The sequence below is a fragment of the Phoenix dactylifera genome, chromosome 6, assembly GCF_051530095.1.
Source record: "Phoenix dactylifera cultivar Ajwa chromosome 6, Ajwa_hap1_PhDact_Kaust_v1.1, whole genome shotgun sequence".
Classification (NCBI taxonomy): Eukaryota; Viridiplantae; Streptophyta; class Magnoliopsida; order Arecales; family Arecaceae; genus Phoenix; species Phoenix dactylifera.
Genome location: NC_143195.1, coordinates 17,672,874 through 17,699,073, shown reverse-complemented (window position 1 = coordinate 17,699,073; position 26,200 = coordinate 17,672,874).

Below are 26,200 nucleotides of genomic sequence, written 5' to 3'. Positions count from 1 at the left end.
ACGAACTCAGTCTTATAAATCACATAGGATCTCTCCTTATCTATCAAGGTCGATAGATTCCTTATAGGTGCATACCCTACTCCTACAGTGAACTTACTGCAGCCAATCTGCACTGCATGGCCCCATATGGCTAGAGACCATGTATGTGTGCAGTCAAACTACAATAACCTCACTGTGAGTAGCCGAAGCACCGCAGGTCAAAGGACCAGTCACACTACTGCAACATCAAGCAAGTCACTGACGAGTGGATAGACATCTAAGTGACTTCTTGTCTTGGTCACGCTCAGTACCCTTGTTCTCCAACAAGCACCTGCACTATCACTTCAGTGTCCCTACACTGTGGACTCAAGTCTCGTCCATCCAGAAGGAAAGTGATCTGTGCACTGATCGGATCGATCACCGTCCTCGTGATGATCCATTGATCAGGAGCATTTAGAAATTAATCACCAATGATACATGGCTTAAATTCTCAACTCTTGAAAATATGCATCATCATCTTATTAATTTCTTGGACGATTCATAGACACGTAAATAATATGAATGAAAAGATGCCTTTTATTTATTCAATAATAAATAGTCAAGTACAAAATTATGTCCCTAGAATTAACAATGTGTCAGCCAGATTGGCTTCTAGGGCATACATCTAACACAAGCGTATCAGAAGCACTGGCACAGGCTCGAGTCGACTCCTGTACATTACGAGTCGACTCCGACTGAGAACAGACAGACAAACAGAAAGATCCAACTCAAAACCTGTCAACGAGTCGACTCCTGAAGAGCGCGAGTCGACTCTGATACTGCCGAGTCGACTCCAGGGTAGTACGAGTCGACTCCAGGGAGTTACAGACAGAAAGACAGAGAAGTTATTTTGGACCTTGAGAGCCGAGTCGACTCCTGAGGAACTCGAGTCGACTCCGATGGTTGGCAGGTCGACTCCAAAGGAAGCAAGAGTCGACTCCCAGTGTGATACAAGGCAAAAGTCAGAGAGCAACTTTTGGACACTAAGAGCCGAGTCGACTCCCGCAAAGTCCGAGTCGACTCCAAGACAGCGCGACCCCAAAAAGACAGAAGACAGTATTTTCGTCTCTAAGAGGCGAGTCGACTCCAAGACAGTTCGAGTCGACTCCAAGGCAGCGCTACCCCAAAAAGACAGAAGACTGTTTTTCGGATACTGAGAGCCGAGTCGACTCCAAAACAGTTCGAGTCGACTCCAGGACGGCACGAGTCAAAAGACAGAAGATCGGGAGTTCGGACTCTGAGTGCCGAGTCGACTCCCAGAATTTCCGAGTCGACTCGAGTGAGCAAAGTTGAAGAATACATCTATGGATTTCTTGGAATGAGTCGACTCCAAAAGTGCCAGGTCAGCTCCAGACTTTGGGGAGTCGACTCCGGGTTAAGTCGAGTCGACTCCCAGTCGAGAAGAGCACTTTAATTCAAATCCGGAATAGTTGCCGAGTCGACTCCAGAAAAGCATGAGTCGACTCCTGCTGCAGCCAAGTCGACTCCAGATCACGCGAGTCGACTCCGATCCCAACGGAAACATTGTCAGGATATGCAGAATGTGCAGAACGGCTAGAAGATTGTGTCTAACGGCTAGTTTCCGTGGGAAATGGCTTAAATAGCCATAGAGAACTGTAGCAAGGCAGGGAAGCGACATTCCATTCAAAGAAAACAAGAAATCTTCATCTACCAAAGGATTTCAAAGGAAAAGAAGGAAGAGGGCCATTAACTCCATTCAACCAACTCTTCCCAGCATTAAAGAAGTCTCCTTCAGCCTTCAAGTCTTAAAGACATTCAAGAGGAGACCCAGAGTTCGAGAAGCCCTCCTCTACATCTTCATAAATTTGTTTGAGGGCTCTTAACTTCTCTCTTATTTATATCGCTGAATATCTGCTTGTTTAGAAGCTGTATTTTTCTGTTTGTTTTTCAATCCATTTGGTCCTTACTTGATTCAATCAAGGGATTGAATCAAGGGTGTAAAGGTTTGTTGGTGAGCCTAGGTTGAAACCAACGTGTAAGGGTTTGATTGTGATCCCGAGAAAACAATCGGGTGGTTCTAGTCGGTGAGCCTGGGAAAACCGACCGAGTTCGTTATGATCTCGTAAAACAACAAGTTAGGTTGTGAGCTTGTAAAACAACCGGCTGTAATCCGAGGGGTTATAGTAAATTCCCAAGTGAGGCTTGGGGAGTGGACGTAGGAGCAAGGGTTAGCTCTGAACCACTATAAAATCATTGTGTTTGTGATTGCTTTGTTGTCTCTTACTTTCATTTCGTTCACTGCACATAGCATCTAATTAATCAACTTGCAAAAAGTATTAATTAGTTATTCACAAATCATTTAATTGCAATAATTATTTTAAAACCCAATTCACCCCCCCTTCTTGGGTTGTCTATCTGGGCAACATAAAGGGAGCCTCCCACCTGCTTACCTTGCCAATTGTTCGATTACCTCTTATGAAGAGCTCAAGTTGCAAACACTAAGACATGATTAACCAATATTAAGTCCATAGGTCTTCCACTGTAGTAGAGCTGCTAAGGTCTTTCTGATGTTGACTTGTCTCGGCTGGACACAGTGGGCAAGTTGCATCGGGGGGCTGGACCTCTCTATAGACATGAGATGTTGTAGGGGTAAAGGTGGGGTTGGGCACCAATAACTGTTAGGTGAGGACCCAATGACGACTTTATTTTTACGGTTATATGGAGGGTCTGACTTAACTAAGGAATGGGACCAATAACTGTTAGGTGAGGTCTTCATGACTTAGAGACCAAGTAGCACTGCAACATGCTTGAGAAGCATTGTACAAGAGTTGTACACTCATCCATTTATGTGTCACCAATAACTGTTAGGTGAGGTGGCATGTAAATCGGTGGGACCGCAGTACCCACTAGAAACCCTAGTCGTGTAGGTTTTCCGTTTTCCTACCAGGGGAGTGTGAGAAATTCGAGAAAATAGTGGGAGGTACATTTGTTCTAAAAGACCCTAGAACAAATTAGGATCAAGTACAAAATTCTAACTAGAATCTTTACTCTCTGAGGATTATAAAGTCAGCTTCTAGACATTTAACTCATATCCTATAGAATAATCGTTTGACCAAACCCAATTATAAAGACTGGCTCAGCAAATTTCAAAACAGTTTTGAATTGTGAGAAATTAGGGTATGTGCTAGACCATGGAATCCCCGTGTTACCAATCTGTCCGATCACTGATCAGCGTAAGACGCATGCTAAGTGGACAAACAATGATAATAAAGTTAGGTGCTGCACAATGGCATCCATGTCCAATGAATTACTATGCCAGCATGAGAACATGAGACTGCCAGGGACATATTAAATCACCTGCAAGAGTTGTATGGTGATCAGAGTCGCGCAGTATGTTTTGAAGTGTCCAAGAGGCTCTTCAAGGCAAAGATGCGTGAGGGGCAGTCTGTCCACGATCACTGTTTGACTATGATCAAAGACCTAGAGGAGCTTGAGAAGCTCGGTATGACCATGCATAAGGAATTGCAAATAGATCTGATCCTGCAATTCCTTCTAGATTCATATGAACAATTTATAGTAGACTACCATAGGAACAAGATTGTATGCACCAAAAATAGAATTGTTAAATAAATTGGTAACTACCTTAGGGACCTTGAAGAGTTCAAGGGGCATCATTCTCATTATCGAGTTGGTTTCTACTTTCAAGAGAGAGTCTATCTGGAAGAAAAAGAAACCTGCAAAGAAGCAGAAAAAGGACAAGAAGCCAAGTAAGGAAGTTCCAAGAAAAAGGCCAATTGCAAGAAAAAGTGTTTCCATTGCATAATGGATGGCCATTGGAAGAGGAACTGTCCTACATACATGGGAAGCATAAAGAACATGAAGGGTGACAGACCTTCAGAAGGTATGTCAGAAATGCTCAGGATACTTAGGGACTATTACCTATTGCTAGCAGAAATTTGATTTCTGTATCTTGTTTAGCACAGAAAGATTTTTATAAGACTACTGTTCCATTTATTTGAGAAATAAATCGGTTCAACATGGTTTTACGATTGACAGTCTCTATCACATACATATGGATGTATCTGTGAATGTATTTGAACAAACAGTAAATACCATAGAATCTAATAAATCCAGAAATGAGATAAATCTAAAGTATTTGTGGCACCTCAGGCTTGGCCATATAGGAGAAGATAGAATAAACAAATTGGAGAAACATGAGCTTTTGGGCTCATTGACTTTCGAATCATATTCGATTTGTGAATTCTGTCTTCGAGGAAAGATGGCCAAATTATTCTTTGTAGGACATAGGGAGGTCAACTAAAATACTTACCCTAGTACACACAGATGTATATGGCCCATTCGATGTACAGGCTAGGGATTGTAATTTTTACTTTATTAACCTATGATTACTCACGGTATGGATATGTGTATGATACACAAATCTGAAACTTTTGAAATGTTCAAAGAGCTAAGATATGAAGTAGAAAAATAAACAGAAAAACTCATTAAGGTTCTTCGATCAAATCGAGAAGGTGAATACCTTAGTGGAGAGTTCCGTTATTATCTCAAGGAGAATGGTATAGTTTCATAATGGACTCCTCCTGGTACACGTCAGATCAACGGAGTGTTAGAGAGGAGGAATCGGACTCTATTAGATATGGCCCGGTCCATGATGAACTTCACTGATTTACCCTTGTTTCTTTAGATAGATGCCCTATTTTCAGCTATTTACATATTGAATAGTGTTTCCTCTAAGTCTGTTCCTACCACACCGTATGAGATATGGCATGGTAAGAAGCCGAGTCTTGATCATCTCAAGATTTGGGGATGTTCAGCCCACGTCAAGCGACAATAGGCGGACAAGTTAGAGGATAGGATAATTAATGCTCGTTTTATTAGATATCCTAAAAGAGTTATTAGGATACGATTTTTACGTCCCAAAGGATCATAAAGTATTTATGAGTCGACATGCTATCTTCATGGAAATAGTTTATCCTTGATAGAGGCAGTGGAAGGAAAAATAAGCTCTAAGAGAAAGTCACTGAAAAGCAACGAGCCATTGTGCTTATGGAACCTATTCATATTAAGCCAGTACACGTAGTACCTCCTCCACCTCGTAAATCTAGTAGGATCTTCCGTCCACCTGAAAGGTACTTAGGTATGCTTACAGAGGATGTAGAGGAAGTGTTCCTTATGGGAGATAGAGTTCAAGGAAGGATCCCAATACCTACAACGAGGCGATGTTAGACATCGATTTTGAGAGATGGCTAGAACCAATGAAGTCAGAGTTGGACTCCATGCATTCCAACCAAGTCTGAACCTTAGTAGATTCACCAGAAGGTATAGTACCTATTGGGTGTAAATGGATCTACAAGAGAAAATTAAGTTCGGATGGCTAGGTAGAGACCTATAAGGCAAGGCTAATGGCGAAAGGTTATAGTCAGTGCGAAGGTACTGAATATCAGGATACTTTTTCACCTGTAGCCATGCTGAAGTTCATTTGAATATTGCTTGATATTGCAGCATAATATGATTATGAGATATTGTGATGGTGATCACAAGGTCTGCAAACTGCAAAGATCCTTCTATGGACTAAAGCAAGCATCTCGGAGTTGGAATACTCGTTTCAACGATGTAATCAAATCATTTGATTTCATCAAGAACGAAGAGGAACCATGTGTTTATAAGAAGGGTTAGTGGGAGGGCTATAGTATTCCTTGTGTTGTACATGGATGATCTTCTTCCAATTGGTAATGGTGTTCCCAAGCTAACTTAGGTCAAGGTATGGTTGTCTAAGGATTTCTCCATAAAAGACTTTGGAAAAGCATCCTATATTTTGGAAATTAAGGTCTATAGAGATAGATCTAAAAGGATGCTTGTCCTGTCACAGAATATTACATAGAGGGAGTACTGAAGAGGTTCGACATGGAAACCTCTAAAAGGGGATTATTATCCCTTAGGCATGGGATAAATCTCTCCAAGAAGATGTGCCCCAACACATCTGAAGAGATTCAGCGAATGAGCAAGATCCCTTATGCTTCGGCTATAGGCAGCCTAATGTATACCATGCTATGTACGTGATATGATATAGTATATACTGTGAGTGTCACGAGCATATATCAGTCAAATCCAGGCAAGAAGCACTGGATAGATATGAAGAACAGTCTTAAGTACTTGAGAAGAACTAAAGGACATGTTCTTGATCTTTGGAAGAATATCAGAGTTGAAGATAGAAGGATGCACACATATTGATGATAGAAAGTCTACATCAGAATATGTGCAATGATGGTTCAGTAAATTGGAAGAGTTCCAAACAACCGATCATCGTAGATTCTACCTTAGAAGCTGAATGTTAAGCCGTATCTAAGAGTGCAGAGAAAACCTTCTGGTTTAAGAAGTTCATTGTTGAGTTAGGTGTAATGTCATTAGATGCCATAACACTCAACTGCGATAACAAAGGCACCATAGCACTAGCTAAAGAGTCAAGGTCTCACCAGAAGCCGAAGCACATGGAGCGGTGGTTTAACCTAATAAGCGATTACCTCGAAAAGAAATAAGTAGAGAATTAGAGAGTAGACTCCACAGAAAATGTGGTGGACCCATTGACTAAGCAGCTAAGTCGGCAGAAAACTGAAGCGCATCTTGAGAAGATGAGGCTTTAGGTTTATGGCTGATTGGCTTTAGTGCAAGTGGGTGATTGTTAGAAGTATGCCCTAGAAGCCAATTTGGCTGATGCATTATTTTATTCTGGGACATAAATTTGTACTTGACCTTATTATGAATTTATTAAGTTGGGCATTCTTTTCATTCATGTTCTTATGTATCCATGAATCGTCCAAGAAATTAATAAGATGATGACGCATATTCTCAAGAGTTGAAAATTTGAGCCATGTGTCATTAGTGATTAATTTCTAAATGCTCCTGATCAATGGATCATCATGAGGACGGTGATCGATCCGATGAGATCAGTGCACAGATCGCTTTTCTTATGGATGGACGAGACTCGAGTCTACAGTGTAGGGACACTGAAGTGATAGTGCAGGTGCTTGTTAGAGAACAAGGGTACTGAGCGTGACCAAGATAAGAAGTCACTTGGATGTCTATCCACTCGTCAATGACTTGCTTGATGTTGCAGTAGTGTGACTGGTCCTTTGATCTGCGGTGCTTCGGCTACTCACAGTGAGGTTATTGTAGTTTGACTGCACAAATACATGGTCTCTAGACATATGGGTCCATGTAGTGTAGATTGGCTACAGTAGGTTCACTGTAGGAGTAGGGTATGCACCTATATGGAATCTATCGACCTTGGTAGATAATGAGAGATCCTATGTGATTTATAAGATTGAGTTCGTAAGACCTCGGTCGGGGCAGTAAAAATAGTGAAGAAAGAGTTTTCCACTCTCGAACTTAAGTCGAATAAATCTTGACATATGACAGACGATGGGGTTTGACGAGTTGTCCATGACCTCCGTCATGTAGGGATCCACGATAGTAGGATTGTATCATATGATAACTGCACCTAGAGGTTCATTATTCTATTCTACTGGGTTGCCACTACATACTGCTAGGTGTCACTTGTGGATGTCGGGACTCACGGGCATTTACCTGATGATCGGTAAACCCTGACGAGTAGAACTGGAAGTGTTTCAGTCCACTGAAAGGTGTTTCAGTGATATTAAGATAGAGATCTCAATATGTCTCATTACCAGTTAGATTAGAACCTACGAGGTCACACACATTAGGGGTTCTGATTATTAGGATTGTCGAATTGTGATTTGGAATCACAATGTCAATGAGATTGATGTTTGAAATAACCCACTAAGAGTTAGTGAGTTTGTGGAGTGATTGATTAAAACCCTATTTGATTTTGATGAGCTCAAAGCATTTGAGTATATCTCTTGTTTACTAATGAATTTAATTAAGTGTTTCAGTGAAAATCTTATCTAAGTGTCTCTAGACTTAGTTCATAATATTTTGGATAAGTTAAGAAGTCAGCCTGAACCAAAGTCTGAGACTCGAGTCGACTCCAGAGTATCACGAGTCGACTCCAAGCGTATCAAGTTCACTGGCACGGGCTCGAGTTGACTACGGATAAGTACGAGTCGACTCCGACTTAGAACAGACAGACGAACAGAAAGCATCAACTCAAAACCTGTCAGCGAGTCGACTCCTGAAGTGCGCGAGTCGACTCCGATGTTCACCGAGTCGACTCCAGGGTAGCAAGAGTCGACTCCAAGGAGCCACAGGCAGAAAAGTCAGAGAGCAGTTTTCGGGTCTGAGATTCGAGTCGACTCCAGTGGAACGCGAGTCGACTCCGATGGTTGGCAAGTCGACTTCAAAGAAAGTGAGAGTCGACTCTCAGAGGAACACAAGAAAAAAGTCAGAGAACGTTTTTCGAACTCTGAGATTCGAGTCGACTCCCGCAATACGCGAGTCGACTCCGAGACTCCGCGACCACAAAGAAGACAGAAGACCAATTTACTGTCTCTGAGATTCGAGTCGACTCCCAGACAGCTAGAGTCGACTCCAAGGCAGCTCTACATCAAAAAGACAGAAGACAGTGTTTCGGAAACTGAGAGCCGAGTCGACTCCGGGAAAGTTCGAGTCGACTCCAAGACTAGACGAGGCAAAAGACAGAAGATAGAGAGTTCGGGCTCTGAGCGCCGAGTCGACTCCCAGGATTGTCGAGTCGACTCGAGTGGACCAAATTCAAAAATAGATCCACGGACTCCATAGGATGAGCCGACTCCGAGAAAGCCAAGTCAGCTCCAGAAGTTGGCGAGTCGACTCCAGGTCAAGACGAGTCGACTCCCAGTCTAAGAGGCTACTTTAATTCAAATCCGAAACAGTTGCCGAGTCGACTCCAGAAAAGCATGAGTCGACTCCCGCTACAGCCGAGTCGACTCCTGATCGCGCGAGTCGACTCCAACCCACCAACGGACACATTGTCAGGGTGTACAGAGTGTGCAGAACGGGCAGAAAAAGCTCTCTAACGGCTAGTTTCCGTGGGGGTTGGTTTAAATAGCCACAGAGGACTGTAGCAAAGAAGAGAACAACCATTCCACTCCAAGTAATCAAGCTTTCAATCTTTGCAACTTGTTCTTCAACGAAAAAGAGGGAAGAGCAGCATTAACTGCATCCACCTACTTCTTCCCAACATTGAAAGAGCCTCCTCCTGCATTCAAGTCGACTACACATTCAAGAGGAGACCCGAAGTTCAAGAAGCCCTTCCTCTTCTCCAACTTAAAAGCGTTTGAGGGCTCTTAACCTCGTTATTGTTCATATTGCCATTTATCTGCTTTTGAGAAGCTGTATTTTTCTGTTTGTTCTTTTCATCTACACATTGTCTTTGCTTGGTTCAATCGGGGGATTGAATCAAGGATATAGAGATTGGTTGGTGAGCCGAGTGTAAACCAACGTGTAAGGGTTCGATTGTGATCCCGGAAAAACAATCGGGGTTGGTTCTAGTCGGTGAGCCTGGGAAAACCGACCGAGTTCGTTGTGAGCTCGTAAAACAACAAGTTTGGTTGTGAGCTTGGAAAACAACCGGCTGTAATCCAAGGGGTTATAGTGAATTCCCAAGTGAGACTTGGGGAGTGGACGTAGGAGCAAGGGTTAGCTCCGAACCACTATAAAACTTGGTGTTTGTGATTGATTGTCTCTCTTTCTCTTACTCTCATATCACTCACAGCACATAGCAATTAATCGAACAACTTGCAATAGCTTTAATTAGTCATCCACATCGTTTTAAATTGTAAGATTATTTTAAAACCCAATTCACCCCCCTCTTGGGTTGTCTATCTGGGCAACAAGTGGTATCAGAGCCTAAACTCTTCCACCCAAGAGTAAAAGATCGAAATGACAACCCCATTTGGATCTTCCCACATTGAGGGTCAGTCCACCCAAAGACCTCCATTCTTTAATGGATCCGACTACTCATATTGGAAGGCTAGGATGAGAATATTCATCCAAGCCCAAGTCTATGAGATGTGGACCATTGTAGTAAATGGGCCATACATCCCATCCATATATGTAGAGGGTGTCACGGTACCCAAACTAGAAAAGGATTGGGATGAACATGACATGAGAAAGGCACAACTAAACTCTAAAGCTATGAATGTGCTTTATTGTGCCTTAGATAGAAATGAATTCAATAGGGTCTCAACTTGCAATTTTGCAAAAGAGATTTGGGACAGACTTGAAGTGACCCATGAGGGCACGAATCAAGTCAAAGAATTCAAAATAAATATTTTGGTTCATAAGTATGAACTATTTAAAATGGATTCTAATGAAACAATCACATGCATGTTCACTAGGTTTACTGACATTGTCAATGGCCTAAAAAGCCTTGGCAAGAACTATACTAACAGTGAGCTTGTCAGAAAAATCCTTCGTTGTCTACCAAGGTCATGGGAAGCTAAAGTGACGGCAATCCAAGAGGCCAAGGACTTGAACAAGTTACCACTTGAGGAGCTTCTTGGATCCCTAATGACGCACGAGCTAACCATGAAGCAACACAACGAGGAAGAGTCCTCCCATAAGAAAAAGGTAATAGCTCTTAAATCTACTTCATCTAACAAGGACTTGTCTTGCAGTAGCAGCAGTGAAGAAGAAGAACATGAGGAAGATGATGGTGAGGCTCTTCTTGTGCGCAAATTCAGAAAATTCATCAACCACAAGAAGTCCTATCATCAAAGGAGAGGCCCCTCAAATTCCTACCGCAAGGACAAAGGTAAGGAAAGGGAAAATGAGGGGATTGGCTGCTATGAGTGTAAAAAACCGGGACACATCAGAGCTGAGTGTCCCTTACTAAAGAAGGGCAACAAGTACAAGAAGAAGAAAGCCCTCGTCACCACCTTATCGGACTCCGACGCATCATCTTCATCATCGGATGAAGAACAAGAAGAAAAGGCCAATTTGTGCTTCATGGCCAATGAAAATGAGGTAACATCTGAATCACATCTCGATTTTTCTTTTGATGAACTTTATGATGCATTTAATGAATTAATGATAGAATATAAGGCCATAAATCTTAAGAATAAAGAACTAAAAATAGCTAAACAATCATACATACTTAAATGCGATAAACTAGTTAAGGATAAGGACTGTATCACCATAGAAAATCTAGAACTTAAGACAAGCAACCAACTCTTAATTAAGAAAACTAACACCTTAAGTAAAGATAACGAAGAACTAACTAAGGAATTTTCAGAACTTAAAAACCATAAACAAATCTTAAACAAGGATCTCACAAAAGAACTAAATGATCTAAAAGCAGAAAATCAAACACTAACTAAAGAACTTAACAAATACAAACCTTTGGTTGAAAAATTTACATATAGTTCTGAAAAGTTAAATATGATACTAAATAGTCAACGAGCAGTATTTAATAAAGCGGGTTTAGGATATAAACCAAAAAATAAACAAAAACTTCTTAGTAACTTCTTTGTTAAAGCTGGAGAAAGTAAAACTAAGAAAATAACCTGCTTTTGTTGTGGAACTATAGGTCATAAAGCAAATGTGTGTAATTTTAGGAAAGGTAAAACAAAAAGGAAAATTAAAAGGGTATGGGTTCCAAAAGGAACCAACTTGACTAACCATGAAGGACCCAAGAAAACTTGGGTACCTAAGATGATATGATTTGCTTGTGTAGGAGTGTCTTGCAGCCAAGGTCAACAAAAACTGCTGGTATTTGGATAGTGGCTGCTCAAGACACATGACGGGTGACAAGGATCAATTTTTCACCCTTGAAGCTAAGAAGGGAGGTGCTGTGACTTTTGGAGACAACAACCAAGGTCACATCATTGGTATTGGTAAAGTTCAAATTACCCCTTCTACTTTTATTGATAATATTAGATATGTTGATGGTCTTAAGCATAACTTATTAAGCATTAGTCAATTATGTGATAAAGGGTATGATGTTATGTTTAAACCATCACTATGCATTATAACAAACCCTAATGACAATAGTTTAGTTTTTAAAGGAATTAGACGTGGGAATGTGTATGTTGTAGACCTTGAAGATCTTGCCAAACATAACCAATATCTAGTTGTTAATGAAACTAAGGATAATGATGCTAGCTGGTTATGGCACCGTAAGTTAGGTCATGCAAGCATGGACACAATAACTAAACTAGTTAAAAGAGATTCCGTGATAGGTTTGCCAAAATTAAAATTTGAGAACAAAATATGTGAAGCATGTCAATTTGGCAAACAATCTAGGAACTCATTTAAATCCATAAAATGTGTCTCTACATCTAGACCTCTAGAATTATTACACATGGACTTATTCGGACCAACTAGAACCACTAGCCTAGGTGGAAATAAATATGGTCTAGTTATTGTAGATGACTATTCTAGATACACTTGGGTTATGTTCTTAGCACATAAAGATCAAGCTTTTTCAGTATTTAAAAAGTTTCATAAGGAAGTAACCAATGCTAGAGATACTTCAGTAATAGCCATTAGAAGTGACCATGGTACCGAATTCGAAAATCAGTCATTTGATGAGTTTTGTAGTAAAAAGAGGATAACCCATAATTTTTCTGCACCTAGGACACCACAATAAAATGGAGTTGTGGAGAGGAAAAATAGAACTCTAGAGGAAATGGCTAGAACTATGTTATGTGAAAGTAACCTCCCTAAGTACTTTTGGGGAGAAGCCATTAATACTTCTTGTCATATATTAAATAGAGTTCTATTGAGACCCATCATAAAGAAAACACCTTATGAACTTTGGAAAAACAGAAAACCAAAAGTTAATTACTTTCATGTTTTTGGATGTAGGTGTTTTGTTCATAATAATGGGAAAGATAATCTAGGTAAATTTGACTCTAAATCTGATGAGGGAATATTCTTAGGTTACTCTACAACTAGTAAAGCCTATAGAGTCTTTAATAAAAGAACCTTAGTTATAGAAGAATCTATACATGTTGTATTTGATGATTCTAGTGACATCTCCTCTAGTAAGAAAGTTAACTTTGATGATGATGCTGAAATTCTTGAAGAAAAGATAGATGAGATGACATTACAAGATGATAATCAAAAATTGATTGAAGGAGCATCATCAAGCCAAGAGGCTATTGTGAATCATGGGCTAACTAAAGCTTGGAGGTATGCTCACGGGCATCCTAAGGAACTAATTCTAGATGATCCATCTCAACCGGTTAGGACTAGAGCATCTCTTCGGAATTTAAATAACCATCTAGCTTTCGTCTCACACTTTAAGCCCAAACATATAGAAGAAGCCGAAAATGATGTAAATTGGATAAATGCAATGCAAGAAGAATTAAACCAATTTACTAGAAATAAGGTATGGAATCTAGTAGAGAGACCTTCTGAATATCCGATTATAGGTACTAAATGGATTTATAAAAATAAACTTGATGAAAATGAAATTGTTATAAGGAATAAGGCTAGACTAGTAGCAAAGGGTTATAATCAAGAAGAAGGTATAGATTTTGATGAAACCTTTGCTCCTGTAGCTAGACTTGAGGCTATTAGATTATTATTAGCATATGCATGCTCTAAGGACTTCAAACTATTTCAAATGGATGTAAAAAGTGCATTTTTAAATGGGTATATAAATGAGGAGGTATATGTAGAACAACCTCCTGGTTTTGAAAATCATCAATACCCTAATCATGTATATAAACTGAACAAAGCACTTTATGGTTTAAAACAAGCACCTAGAGCATGGTATGAGAGGCTTAGCAAATTCCTACTAGAACATGAGTTCTCTAGGGGTAATGTAGATACAACACTATTTCTGAAAAAGAAAAACCAAGATATGCTACTAGTACAGATTTATGTTGATGATATCATTTTCGGTGCTACTAACAATCGCCTCTGCGAAGAATTTGCTGATTTGATGCAGAGTGAATTTGAGATGAGCATGATGGGAGAGCTGAACTACTTCCTCGGGCTTCAAATCAAACAGTCTGAAGGAGGCATCTTCATCAATCAAGCCAAATATATCAAGGAGATGCTCAAAAAGTTTGATATGGAGGGAAACAAGTCAATCAGCACCCCCATGAGCTCATCATGCAAATTAGACCAAGATGAATCAGGTAAATCTGTAGATCAGAAACTGTATAGAGGTATGATAGGATCTTTATTGTATCTTACTGCAAGTAGACCTGATATTATGTTTAGTGTCTGCATGTGTGCTAGATATCAGGCTAATCCTAAGGAATCACATCTAGTTGCAGTTAAGAGAATTTTTAAATACTTAATAGGAACTAAGAATATAGAGTTATGGTACTCTAAAGAATCTAGCCTAAACTTAATAGGATACACAGATTCAGACTTCGCTGGATGTAAGCTTGATAGAAAAAGTACCAGCGGGTCTTGTCAATTTCTAGGAGAAAACCTAATCTCATGGTTTAGCAAGAAACAAAACTCGGTTGCATTATCTACTGCTGAAGCTGAATATGTTGCAGCCGGGAGTTGTTGTGCTCAAATCTTGTGGATCAAACAACAATTAGAAGATTATGGCATTAAACAAGATAAAATACCTATTAACTGTGATAATACAAGTGCCATTAATCTAACTAAAAATCCAATTCAGCATTCAAGAACTAAACACATTGAGATAAGACATCACTTCATAAGAGATCATGTACTGAATGGTGATGTGACACTACAATTTGTTTGTACTGATGATCAATTAGCAGACATTTTTACAAAATCCCTAAGTGAAGAGAGGTTTAGTGTGCTTAGGAGGGGATTAGGAGTGATTGATCCATCCTAGTGGTAGTTTCCACTAGATTCGTTGATTTTGATGATTAGATTGTGGTTAAAATAGAGTTTCTTTTCAATGATCATCAAATCAGATCATAATTTAGTGATTTTTCCTCATTCGGCACGAACATAACATGATTTTTAGGTGCGTGCCAAAGTTAGAGACGACTCGAGTAAGTTTCAGAGTCGGCTCCTAAGGGGGAGTCGACTCGCGCATTTGCGGGAGTCGACTCGCAAAGATGGCAGCAGAGGGGGAGTCGACTCTCATATAGTCGGGAGTCGACTCGAGGTCTACAGGCGCATAAGGAGAGTCGACTCGCGCATATTCTGGAGTCGACTCGAGGTCGAGTCGACTCGCGACTCAGTGGAGTCGACTCGCAGTCGGGATCCGACTTTTTAACCCTAACTTTATCGTTTCGAAAACACTTCTTTCTCAGCCGCCACTGTTCACAAGCCCTAGAGCCGACTCCTAGGTCGTCCCCGGTCGTCCCAAAGGCCTTTTCCCGTCGATTTTTCACCGTCCCTTAGGGTTTTCCTCCCTTCCTAGGTCGTCCCCGGTCGTTCCCAAGCCTTCTCCGTCGACCTTTCACCATCCTTTAGGTTTTCATCCCGTTCTAGGTCATTATGCCGCGTAAAACCGTAGTCCGGAAGAGGTCCCGACCCGAGGCCGGTCCCGAGAGGCGCTCCAAGGCTCGGCACGATCCCGTGAGGCCACAACCTCCGGCTCGTTCCCCGCCAAGGGCGGTTCCCGCGAGGCCATTAGCCGGGAAGGCCGTCACCACCGGGAGATATGTCGACTTCGACTATCTCTCCCGGGAAGGGTTCACTATAAGTGATAGACTTAGGGCCCAGGGCTTAGAGTACTTCCTCACCTTAGATCTCCCCACATATCCAGGGCTCATTAGAGAGTTTTACGGTACCGTCCATCGGGGAGAAGGGGGTATCGAGGGCACGGTAGCCGGTGTCCCTCTGTTCATTATGGAGGATCTTATTGCCCACATCCTCCACCTTCCACTAGTAGGGGTGGCTCCCACACATCCCGAGGACAGGGTTGAGGCCCTTACGGCCGTTCTAGGGCATCCACCCCAGTCACCCTTAGACGAGGTATCCGCTAGCTCACTTCCGATTGAGATGCGGATCCTCCTAAGTATATTGTCTAGGTCCATCTTCCCTAAGACCGAGAGATTTGACTTTGTATCTGAGAGAGACCTAGCTCTCATGTTCTACATGCTTCATGACACCCCAATCAACTTCCCCAAACTCATATATCGATACATGTGTGAGCCACTAGACAGACCTAGGCTCACTTTGCCCTACGGTATGGTCTTCACCTTGTTATTTAGGGAGTACGAGATTCCTATCCCTGAGGGAGAACCCTTTCGCGCATTGCGATGGACTGATCGCACGCGTGCAGGGACCCTACACAGGATGGGGTTTCGGAAGAGAGAGGGGACATGGGTTAGGAAGTCTTCCATCACCACACAGACCACCAGACCTTCCCCCAGTCCTGAGCCAGACTCTGACCTTCCCGACTTACCAGACTTTCCATCCACTTCTGCTCCTACCACCTCCGCCGGACCCTCCTCCTCGGCTCCACCATCCATGGAGGTCCGCATCGCTCCTGAGCAGCTCCGGGAGCTGCGGCAGGAGATAGTCCGAGATCTGAGGGATGAGTTGCTTCGGGAGCTCCGAGGTTCGGTGCCTGCTCCCTCTCCCGCTCCATCTTCAGCGTTGGTCCCTTCCCTGACGGCCGTGACTGACATGACGGCTCATGTGCGGAAAGAGATCTACAACATGTGGACTTTGCTCCAGGCCCAGTTTCATAGCATGAGTGAGGTCACGAGCACCACTCGACAGATGAGGGAGGACATCGGTCGTGACATGCACACCACTACCGAGGGGGCCGAGCGCTTGTCGAATGTGCTCATCGACAAGCTGGACGCACTTCAGACGTCGGTGACTGAGCTCTCTACTACACATAGCAGAGCCACTTCGTCCATTATCACTCAGCTCGGGCATGTTACAGATGCAGTCACCCTCCTAATGGAGCAGAGCAGATTGAGAGGAGGAGCTACATCCTCGAGAGGAGGAGCCACGTCCTCAAGAGGAGGAGATACATCCTCGAGAGGAGGAGCCACGTCCTCGAGAGGAGGAGATACATCTTCGAGAGGAGGAGCTACATCCTCGAGGAGACCATAGCTACTTTTTGTGTTTTGTTTTGACTGTATTGTTTTGCCTTATTTTTTGTACTCTCAAATGTATTTACATGCAAATCAATACAATGAGTAGCCATATTTTCTTCAATTCTGTGCCATTTGATGATTGATTGGTTGTGCCATTGATTGTGTGTGCTTACCTTCTTTTTGATACGATGACAAAAAGGGAGAGAAATATGTATAAAATATGTAAAAGGAATCAATGAAAATCAAAAAAACTGTTAAAACACACAAAATTTGTTCTAAGTGGATTTGGTACCTCAAGGCTCATTATCTCTCTTTTGGGGCTCCTAATGGAGTAATCTCCAGAATCTATTCAAGGGATATTCGGAGATTAGCTGAATCCTACTCAAGAACAAATTGACAGATTTTCCCTCTAAAAACAAAAAATTCAGTTCAAAAACTTCAAAGCATTAAAAGAAAATTCAGAGAATCAAAACATAGTAGAATGCATATGTTGAGGGGGAGAATCTGAATATTAATCAAGCTAAATCATTAAAGATATATAAGCCAAACAATTGATTGTATAATATGAAGGCTTATATAATTCCAAATGAAAGGGGGAGCTTTAACTCCGAAATTTATTGTTTCACTCCTTTCAAGCTTGGATAAATTGAATTACCAGACATTTGAATTCAATTATGGATTTTATTTCATTGTTTATTGAGCAATTCACTTTACATATACTCAATGTTTTGTCATCATCAAAAAGGGGGAGATTGTGGAGTGATTGATTAAAACCCTATTTGATTTTGATGAGCTCAAAGCATTTGAGTATATCTCTTGTTTACTAATGAATTCAATTAAGTGTTTCAGTGAAAATCTTGTCTAAGTGTCTCTAGACTTAGTTCATAATATTTTGGATAAGTTAAGAAGTCAGCCTGAACCAAAGTCTGAGACTCGAGTCGACTCCAGAGTATCACGAGTCGACTCCAAGCGTATCAAGTTCACTGGCACGGGCTCGAGTCGACTCCGGATAAGTACGAATCGACTCCGACTTAGAACAGACAGACGAACAGAAAGCATCAACTCAAAACCTGTCAGCGAGTCGACTCCTGAAGTGCGCGAGTCGACTCCGATGTTCACCGAGTCGACTCTAGGGTAGCAAGAGTCGACTCCAAGGAGCCACAGGCAGAAAAGTCAGAGAGCAGTTTTCGGGTCTGAGATTCGAGTCGACTCCAGTGGAACGCGAGTCGACTCCGATGGTTGGCAAGTCGACTTCAAAGAAAGTGAGAGTCGACTCTCAGAGGAACACAAGAAAAAAGTCAGAGAACGTTTTTCGAACTCTGAGATTCGAGTCGACTCCCGCAATACGCGAGTCGACTCCGAGACTCCGCGACCACAAAGAAGACAGAAGACCAATTTACTGTCTTTGAGATTCGAGTCGACTCCCAGACAGCTAGAGTCGACTCCAAGGCAGCTCTACATCAAAAAGACAGAAGACAGTGTTTCGGAAACTGAGAGCCGAGTCGACTCCGGGGAAGTTCGAGTCGACTCCAAGACTGGACGAGGCAAAAGACAGAAGATAGGGAGTTCGGGCTCTGAGCGCCGAGTCGACTCCCAGGATTGTCGAGTCGACTCGAGTGGACCAAATTTAAAAATAGATCCACGGACTCCATGGGATGAGCCGACTCCGAGAAAGCCAAGTCAGCTCCAGAAGTTGGCGAGTCGACTCCAAGTCAAGACGAGTCGACTCCCAGTCTAAGAGGCTACTTTAATTCAAATCCGAAACAGTTGCCGAGTCGACTCCAGAAAAGCATGAGTCGACTCCCGCTACAGCCGAGTCGACTCCTGATCGCGCGAGTCGACTCCAACCCACCAACGGACACATTGTCAGGGTGTATAGAGTGTGCAGAACGGGCAGAAAAAGCTCTCTAACGGCTAGTTTCCGTGGGGGTTGGTTTAAATAGCCACAGAGGACTGTAGCAAAGAAGAGAACAACCATTCCACTCCAAGTAATCAAGCTTTCAATCTCTGCAACTTGTTCTTCAATGAAAAAGAGGGAAGAGCAGCATTAACTGCATCCACCTACTTCTTCCCAACATTGAAAGAGCCTCCTCCTGCATTCAAGTCGACTACACATTCAAGAGGAGACCCGAAGTTCAAGAAGCCCTTCCTCTTCTCCAACTTAAAAGCGTTTGAGGGCTCTTAACTTCGTTATTGTTCATATTGCCATTTATCTGCTTTTGAGAAGCTGTATTTTTCTGTTTGTTCTTTTCATCTACAATCGGGGTTCGATTGTGATCCCGGAAAAACAATCGGGGTTGGTTCTAGTCGGTGAGCCTGGGAAAACCGACCGAGTTCGTTGTGAGCTCGTAAAACAACAAGTTTGGTTGTGAGCTTGGAAAACAACCGACTGTAATCCAAGGGGTTATAGTGAATTCCCAAGTGAGACTTGGGGAGTGGACGTAGGAGCAAGGGTTAGCTCCGAACCACTATAAAACTTGGTGTTTGTGATTGATTGTCTCTCTTTCTCTTACTCTCATATCACTCACAGCACATAGCAATTAATCGAACAACTTGCAATAGCTTTAATTAGTCATCCACATCGTTTTAAATTGTAAGATTATTTTAAAACCCAATTCACCCCCCCTCTTGGGTTGTCTATCTGGGCAACAGAGTTAAATGAAAAAATTAAATAATTATAATTGGATTATAATTTAAGTCTTTTATTGCTGATTAATTGAGTCAAATTATGTTGGGTCTGACCCAAAGAAATTTGACTCAAATCCTAGTCAAGAGTTGGCTAGATCGAGTCCCTAAAAACCCTGCCTAATTTAGCCTTTTTTCCTTGTATAGAGCCTCCCTCTTGATGCCTTATTTTGAGGAGTCAAAATAAGCAAGAGGGGGCAGCCAAGAGGGCAAGGAGGGGCGTGGCCCCCTCTCCTTCTTTGCTGGGAGCCAGCGCCCCTTGATTCTTTCCAAGAATAAGGGGCCCACCAATAAAGGAATGAAGCCAGGAATCCTATTAGGAATATGATTCCTGGCGCCTAGGCTTTTAAAAACCCCTATTAATGAAGCCCCACAAAAAGAGCATCCGTGAGACTTCTTCTCCCAGGCGTGGGGCAGCAAGGAAATTTTTTTTGGGATTTTAAATCTGCAAGGAAAGGAACAGAGAAAAGAATCAAGTTTCTTCTTCCTTTGAAGACTGCACAAGGTGGGATCCTGGTGATTTCTTCTTCCTTCTTCTTCGACATCCAAGAGAGGCTTTTGTAAGGAGCTAGCACCTCAGTAAAGCCCCATCTCTGATCTTCAGCAACCTCATGTGGATATTTGTAGAGGCCGGACGTTTGTGCGGCTACAAAGGAACCAAACCACGATCATCGGTTGTGGTGTTCTTCTACCCGCACAAAGGTGAAGATGAGATCTTCATTTGAACTTTTATATTTCTAATTTGCTGGTAGTTTAACAATTCATAATTAATTATTAGATCTTAGTTTAGTTTCCATCTGAATTCAAAAGGGTTTTGAATCGTTCTAATTCAGAAAATTTTTGAAATCCACCCGATCCTGTTCCGGCGTATGCGATGCACCGGGCCCGGCATATGGATTCCGCTGCGATCGTCGCGCCGCTGCAGGGCAATCCAACACTAATGTGGCTAAGCCCTATCTAATTAGGCTTAGTCCAAGGGTAAACCAATTTTTGGGTTTAATCCATGCTAGTCCTAATCCAATTAGAACTCAAATGAACCATGACTCAATTGAACTTTTCAATCCTAATCCAATTAGGAGTCATATTAATTCATTAGATTAACAATTAATTGGGACTTAAGAAATCCTAATCCAATTAGAATTTATTTAATTTTAGTCCTAATCCAATTAGGACTTTAATTTGAATCTAAAGTTCTAATCCAATTAGGACTTCTAGAAATCCTATTCTAAGTAGAAATCCGAATTGAATTCAAAATCCTAATTCAATTAGGATTGTAGGAATCCTACTCCAAGTAGGACTCTCAGTCCTAGTCCAAGTAGGATTTTCAGTCCTAATCCAATTAGGACTTCAGAAATCCTATTCTAAGTAGGATTCGTGTTTTAAATCCAATTAATCAATTCCCATTGTTCCTTCTTCAACTGATTATCAATCGGATTGATTATTCGTGATTCATAATCACATTTTAACCATCAGATCAGTCAATACCTCTAGTGTGTGTGACTCCATAGGTTCTATTCTGATTGGTAGTGAGATATATTGTAATCTCTATCACAATATCATTTAAAACTCCTTTCAAAGGGTTGGAACAGTTCCAACTCAACTCATTAGGGTTTATCGATCATCAAGATATTCCCTATGAGTCTCACCATCCACCAGTGACACTTAGCAGTATGTAGTGGTTACCCAGCAGAATGGAATGATGAACCTCTAGGTGCAGTTATCGTATGATACAGTCCTACTATCGTGGATCCCTACAGGACGAAGGTCATGGACAACTCGTCAAACCCTATCGTCTGTCATATGTCAAGATTTATTCGACTTAAGTTCGAGAGTGGAAAATTCTTTCTCCACTGTTTTTACTGCCCCGGCCGAGGTCTTACGAACTCAGTCTTATAAATCACATAGGATCTCTCCTTATCTACCAAGGTCGATAGATTCCATATAGATGCATACCCTACTCCTACAGTGAACCTATTGCTGCCAATCTACACTGCATGGATCCGTATGTCTAGAGACCATGTATACGTGCAGTCAAACTATAATAACCTCATTGTGAGTAGCCGAAGCACCGCAGGTCAAAAGACCAGTCACACTACTGCAACATCAAGCAAGTCACTGACGAGTGGATAGACATCTAAGTGACTTCTTGTCTTGGTCACGCTCAGTACCCTTGTTCTTTAACAAGCACCTGCACTATTACTTCAGTGTCGCCACACCATGGACTCGAGTCTCGTCCATCCACAAGGAAAGCAATGTATGCACTGATCTCATCGGATCGATCACCGTCCTCGTGATGATCCATTGATCAGGAGCATTCAGAAATTAATCACCAATGATGCATGGCTCAAATTCTTAACTCTTAAGAATATGCATCATCATCTTATTAATTCTTGGACGATTCATAGACACATAAACAATATGAATGAAAAAGATGCCTTTTATTTATTCAATAATAAATAGTCAAGTACAAAATTATGTCCTAGAATTAACAATGTGTCAGCCAGATTGGCTTTTAGGGCATACATCTAACAGGAGCAATATGTAACAATGAAAATTTTCAAAACAAGAAAGTCTGAATTTTCAAACAAAATTTCAGAATTTGGCACATACTTCTCATGCCTCGATATGAAACTCATGCTTTATCTCAAATTTTTGAAGTTTCATGCTTAATAAAATACAAAAGAAAGGGGGAGAAAATCAAAAGTTCTAAGTGGCAATATTTGGATGAAAGAGGGGGAGTCTTCACTTTCAAATTTGAAAAGTTGAAATTCAGCAACTTGAGCTCTTTCTAAAACAAAACTTCTAATTTTTATATAAGTATCAATCTACTCATACTCAATGTTTTGTAATCATCAAAAAGGAGGAGATTGAGGATGATAGTGTTATTTCGATGATTAACACAACCATTGAGAAAATATCAAATTAACAATACAATTTAATATGTTACATCACTAATGAATACGACACCCTCGATACATTAAGAGAATGAGATCCAGATGTCTTCCAATGATTAACAACGAGATAAAATTTGTAATAGAAAAAGGATAGAGAACTCTTAATTCTAATTTAACAAAGCTTCAAGTGGAATATACTCTTAAGGGCAAAACAGTAATTTTCATTGTTAAGGTTATGTAGCTCTATCGTGGCATACACTCATAATTACTTTAAATATATTTCATTGATTATATGGATTAGTTTAACCTTAAGATGCTGCAAAGTGTGGATTGAGTCGACCCCAACATAACTGGAGTCGACCCTATCACACCATGGAACCATCTGGCACATCCCTGCAAAAATGGCACAGATGAACAGTAAGTGGAGTCGACCCCATGTATGCTTGAGTCGACCCCAGAAGTGGAGCCGACCCTAAAGAACCTTGAGTCGACCCCAACTTTAAGCCTCAAGAAAACAACTCTCTGGAATTTACTGAGAGGGCCGACCCCAAGCTTCCTTTAGCCGACCCCAGCTGGAGCCAATCCTAGGAAAACATAAGCCGACCCCAATGGAGCCGACCCCAACTGAACATGAGCCGACCCTTAGGATATATGCTCAAAAACCATGTCTCTGAAATTCTTGAGAGGGTCGACCCCAATGGAGTTTGAATCGACCCCACTGTAGCATGGGTCGACCCCAAGATAGGTTGAGTCGACCCCTGTGGAGTGATTGATTATAACCCTATTTGATTTTGATGAGCTCAAAGCATTTGAGTATATTTTATGTTATACTAATGAATTCAATCTAGTGTTTCAGCCAAATATTTGTGAATTTATGTTTAATTATCTCTAGCCTTGGTTCAATACATTTTGGCTAAGTATGGAACTCAGTTTGAACCAAAGTCTGAAACACGAGTCGACTCCGGAAGATTTCGAGTCGACTCCAAGTGTTTCAGACGTTCTGGCACAGACTCGAGTCGACTCCGGCACATTACGAGTCGACTCCGACTGAGAACAAACAGCAGGACAGAAAGATGAATCTCAGACCCTGTCACCGAGTCGACTCCTGAAGAATTCGAGTCGACTCCGATGCTTGCCGAGTCGACCCCCGATAGTTCCGATTCGACTCCAAGGAGTAGCAGACAGAAAGACAGAGAAGCTATTTTGGACTCTGAGAACCGAGTCGACTCCAGAAGAACTCGAGTCGACTCCAGAAGAACTCGAGTCGACTCCAACGGTTGGCGAGTCGACTCCAACGGTTGGCGAGTCGACTCCAAAGAAAGCAAGAGTCGACTCTCAGAGGAATGCAAGACTAAAAGTCAGAGAGCCAACTTCGGTCTCTGAGAGCCGAGTCGACTCCCGCAAAGTCCGAGTCGACTCCGAGGCAGTTCAACTTCAACGACAGAAGAGCAGTTTTTCCGTCTCTGAGAGCCGAGTCGACTCCAACAAAGTGCGAGTCGACTCCGAGGCAGTTCAACTCAAAACACAGAGAAACAGTTTTCAGATCCTGATAGCCGAGCCGACTCCAAGTACTCCCGAGTCGACTCCCAAGTCAGCCGAGTCGACCCCAACAAAATCCGAGTCGACTCAGAGGCAGTTCAACTCCAAACACAGAGGATCAATTTTCGGGCTCTGAGAGCCGAGTCGACTCCAAGATGATCCGAGTCGACTCGAGAAAGAAATACAGAAAAACAGATCTCTGGAACCCTGAGAACGAGTCGTCTCCGGAGGGCCGAGTCATCTCCAGACATTGGCGAGTCGACTCCAAGGTTGGCCGAGTCGACTCCAGAACGGGACAGCACTTTAATTCAAATCCTGAACAATGGGCGAGTCGTCTCCAGTAAAGCATGAGTCGACTCCAGCAATAGCCGAGTCGACTCCAGATCGAGCGAGTCGACTCCGATCCCAACGGACACTGTGTCAGGAGTTGCAGATTGTGCAGAACGGCCCTAAAGTGAGTCTAACGGCTAGTTATCTATGAGGATTGCTTAAATAGCCAGATTGAACAGTAATAGACACGAAGTAAGAGACTCCATTCAAAGAAAAAGGAATTTCCACCTACCAAAGCCTCTCTAGAGTAAATATAAGAAAAAGAAGGAAGAAGTGCATTGAAGTCCATCCTCCAAACATCTTCCTCGCATTCAAAGCTCCCCTTCTGACAGCAAATCTTCAGCACATTCAAGAGGAGTTGCAGAGTTTGAGAAGCCTCTTTCTCCACATCCAAAAATCTGTTTGAGGGCTTCTAACTCTTCTTTGTTCATATTGTTTATATACGCTTTTCAAGAAGCTATCCTTGTACTCTTTTCAAACTACTTTTCTTACTTGATTCAATTAGGGGATTGAATCAAGGGTGTTGAGGTTTGTTGGTGAGCCGAGGTTAAAACCAACGGTATAAGGGTTCGATTGTGATCCCGGGAAAACAATCGGGTGGTTTTAGTCGGTGAGCCTGTGAAAACCGACCGAGTTCGTTGTGATCTCGTAAAACAACAAGTTGGGTTGTGAGCTTGTAAAACAACCGGCTGTAATCCAAGGAATTATAGTGAACTCCCAAGTGAAGCTTGGGGAGTGGACGTAAGAGCAAGGGTTAGCTCCGAACCACTATAAAATCTTTTGTGTTTGTGATTGTTTCATTGTCTCTTCCATTCTCTTCATTCACTGCATATAGTAAACTAATTAATCCACTTGCAATAAGGTTTAATTAGTTACTCACAAAGTTTTTAATAGTAATAATTACTTAAAACCCAATTCACCCCCCCCCCTCTTGGGTTGTCTTTTTGGGCAACAAGTGGTATCAGAGCCAGGTTCTCTTCTACCAAAAGAGTAAAAGATCAAAATGATAACCCCATTTGGATCTTCTCATATTGAGGGGCAGTCCACCCATAGACCTCCTTTCTTCAATGGAACCGACTACTCCTATTGGAAGGCTAGGATGAGGATATTTATCCAAGCTCAAGACTATGAGATTTGGACTACCATAGTTAATGGACCATACATCCCATCAATTTTTGTAGAGGGTGTTACTATACCCAAACTTGAAAAAGATTGGGATGACAATGATATTAGGAAGGCACAACTAAATGCCAAAGCAATGAATGTGCTTTATTGTGCCTTGGACCGTAATGAATTCAATAGAGTCTCAACTTGCAATTCTGCAAAAAAAATATGGGATAGGCTTGAAGTGACCCACGAGGGCACGAATCAAGTAAAAGAATCTAAAATAAACATACTAGTTCATAAATATGAACTATTTAAGATGGAATCAAATGAAACTATCACTTGCATGTTTACTAGATTTACTGATATTGTCAATGGCCTAAAAAGCCTTGGTAAAAATTAAACTAACAGTGACCTTGTCAGGAAGATTCTTCGATATCTGCCAAGGTCATGGGAGGCCAAGGTAACGGCAATCCAAGAAGCTAAGGACTTGAACAAGATTCCACTTGAGGAGCTTCTTGGATCCCTAATGACGCACGAGCTCACAATGAAACAACACAACGAAGAAGAATCCTCTCATAAGAAAAAGGTAATAGCTCTCAAATCTACTTCTTCTAACAAGGATTTATCTTGCAGTAGAAGCAGTGAAGAAGAAGATAATGAGGGAGATGATGATGAGGCTCTTCTCGTGCGAAAGTTCAGAAAATTCATCAACCGAAAGAAGTCCTTTCATCAGAGGAGAGG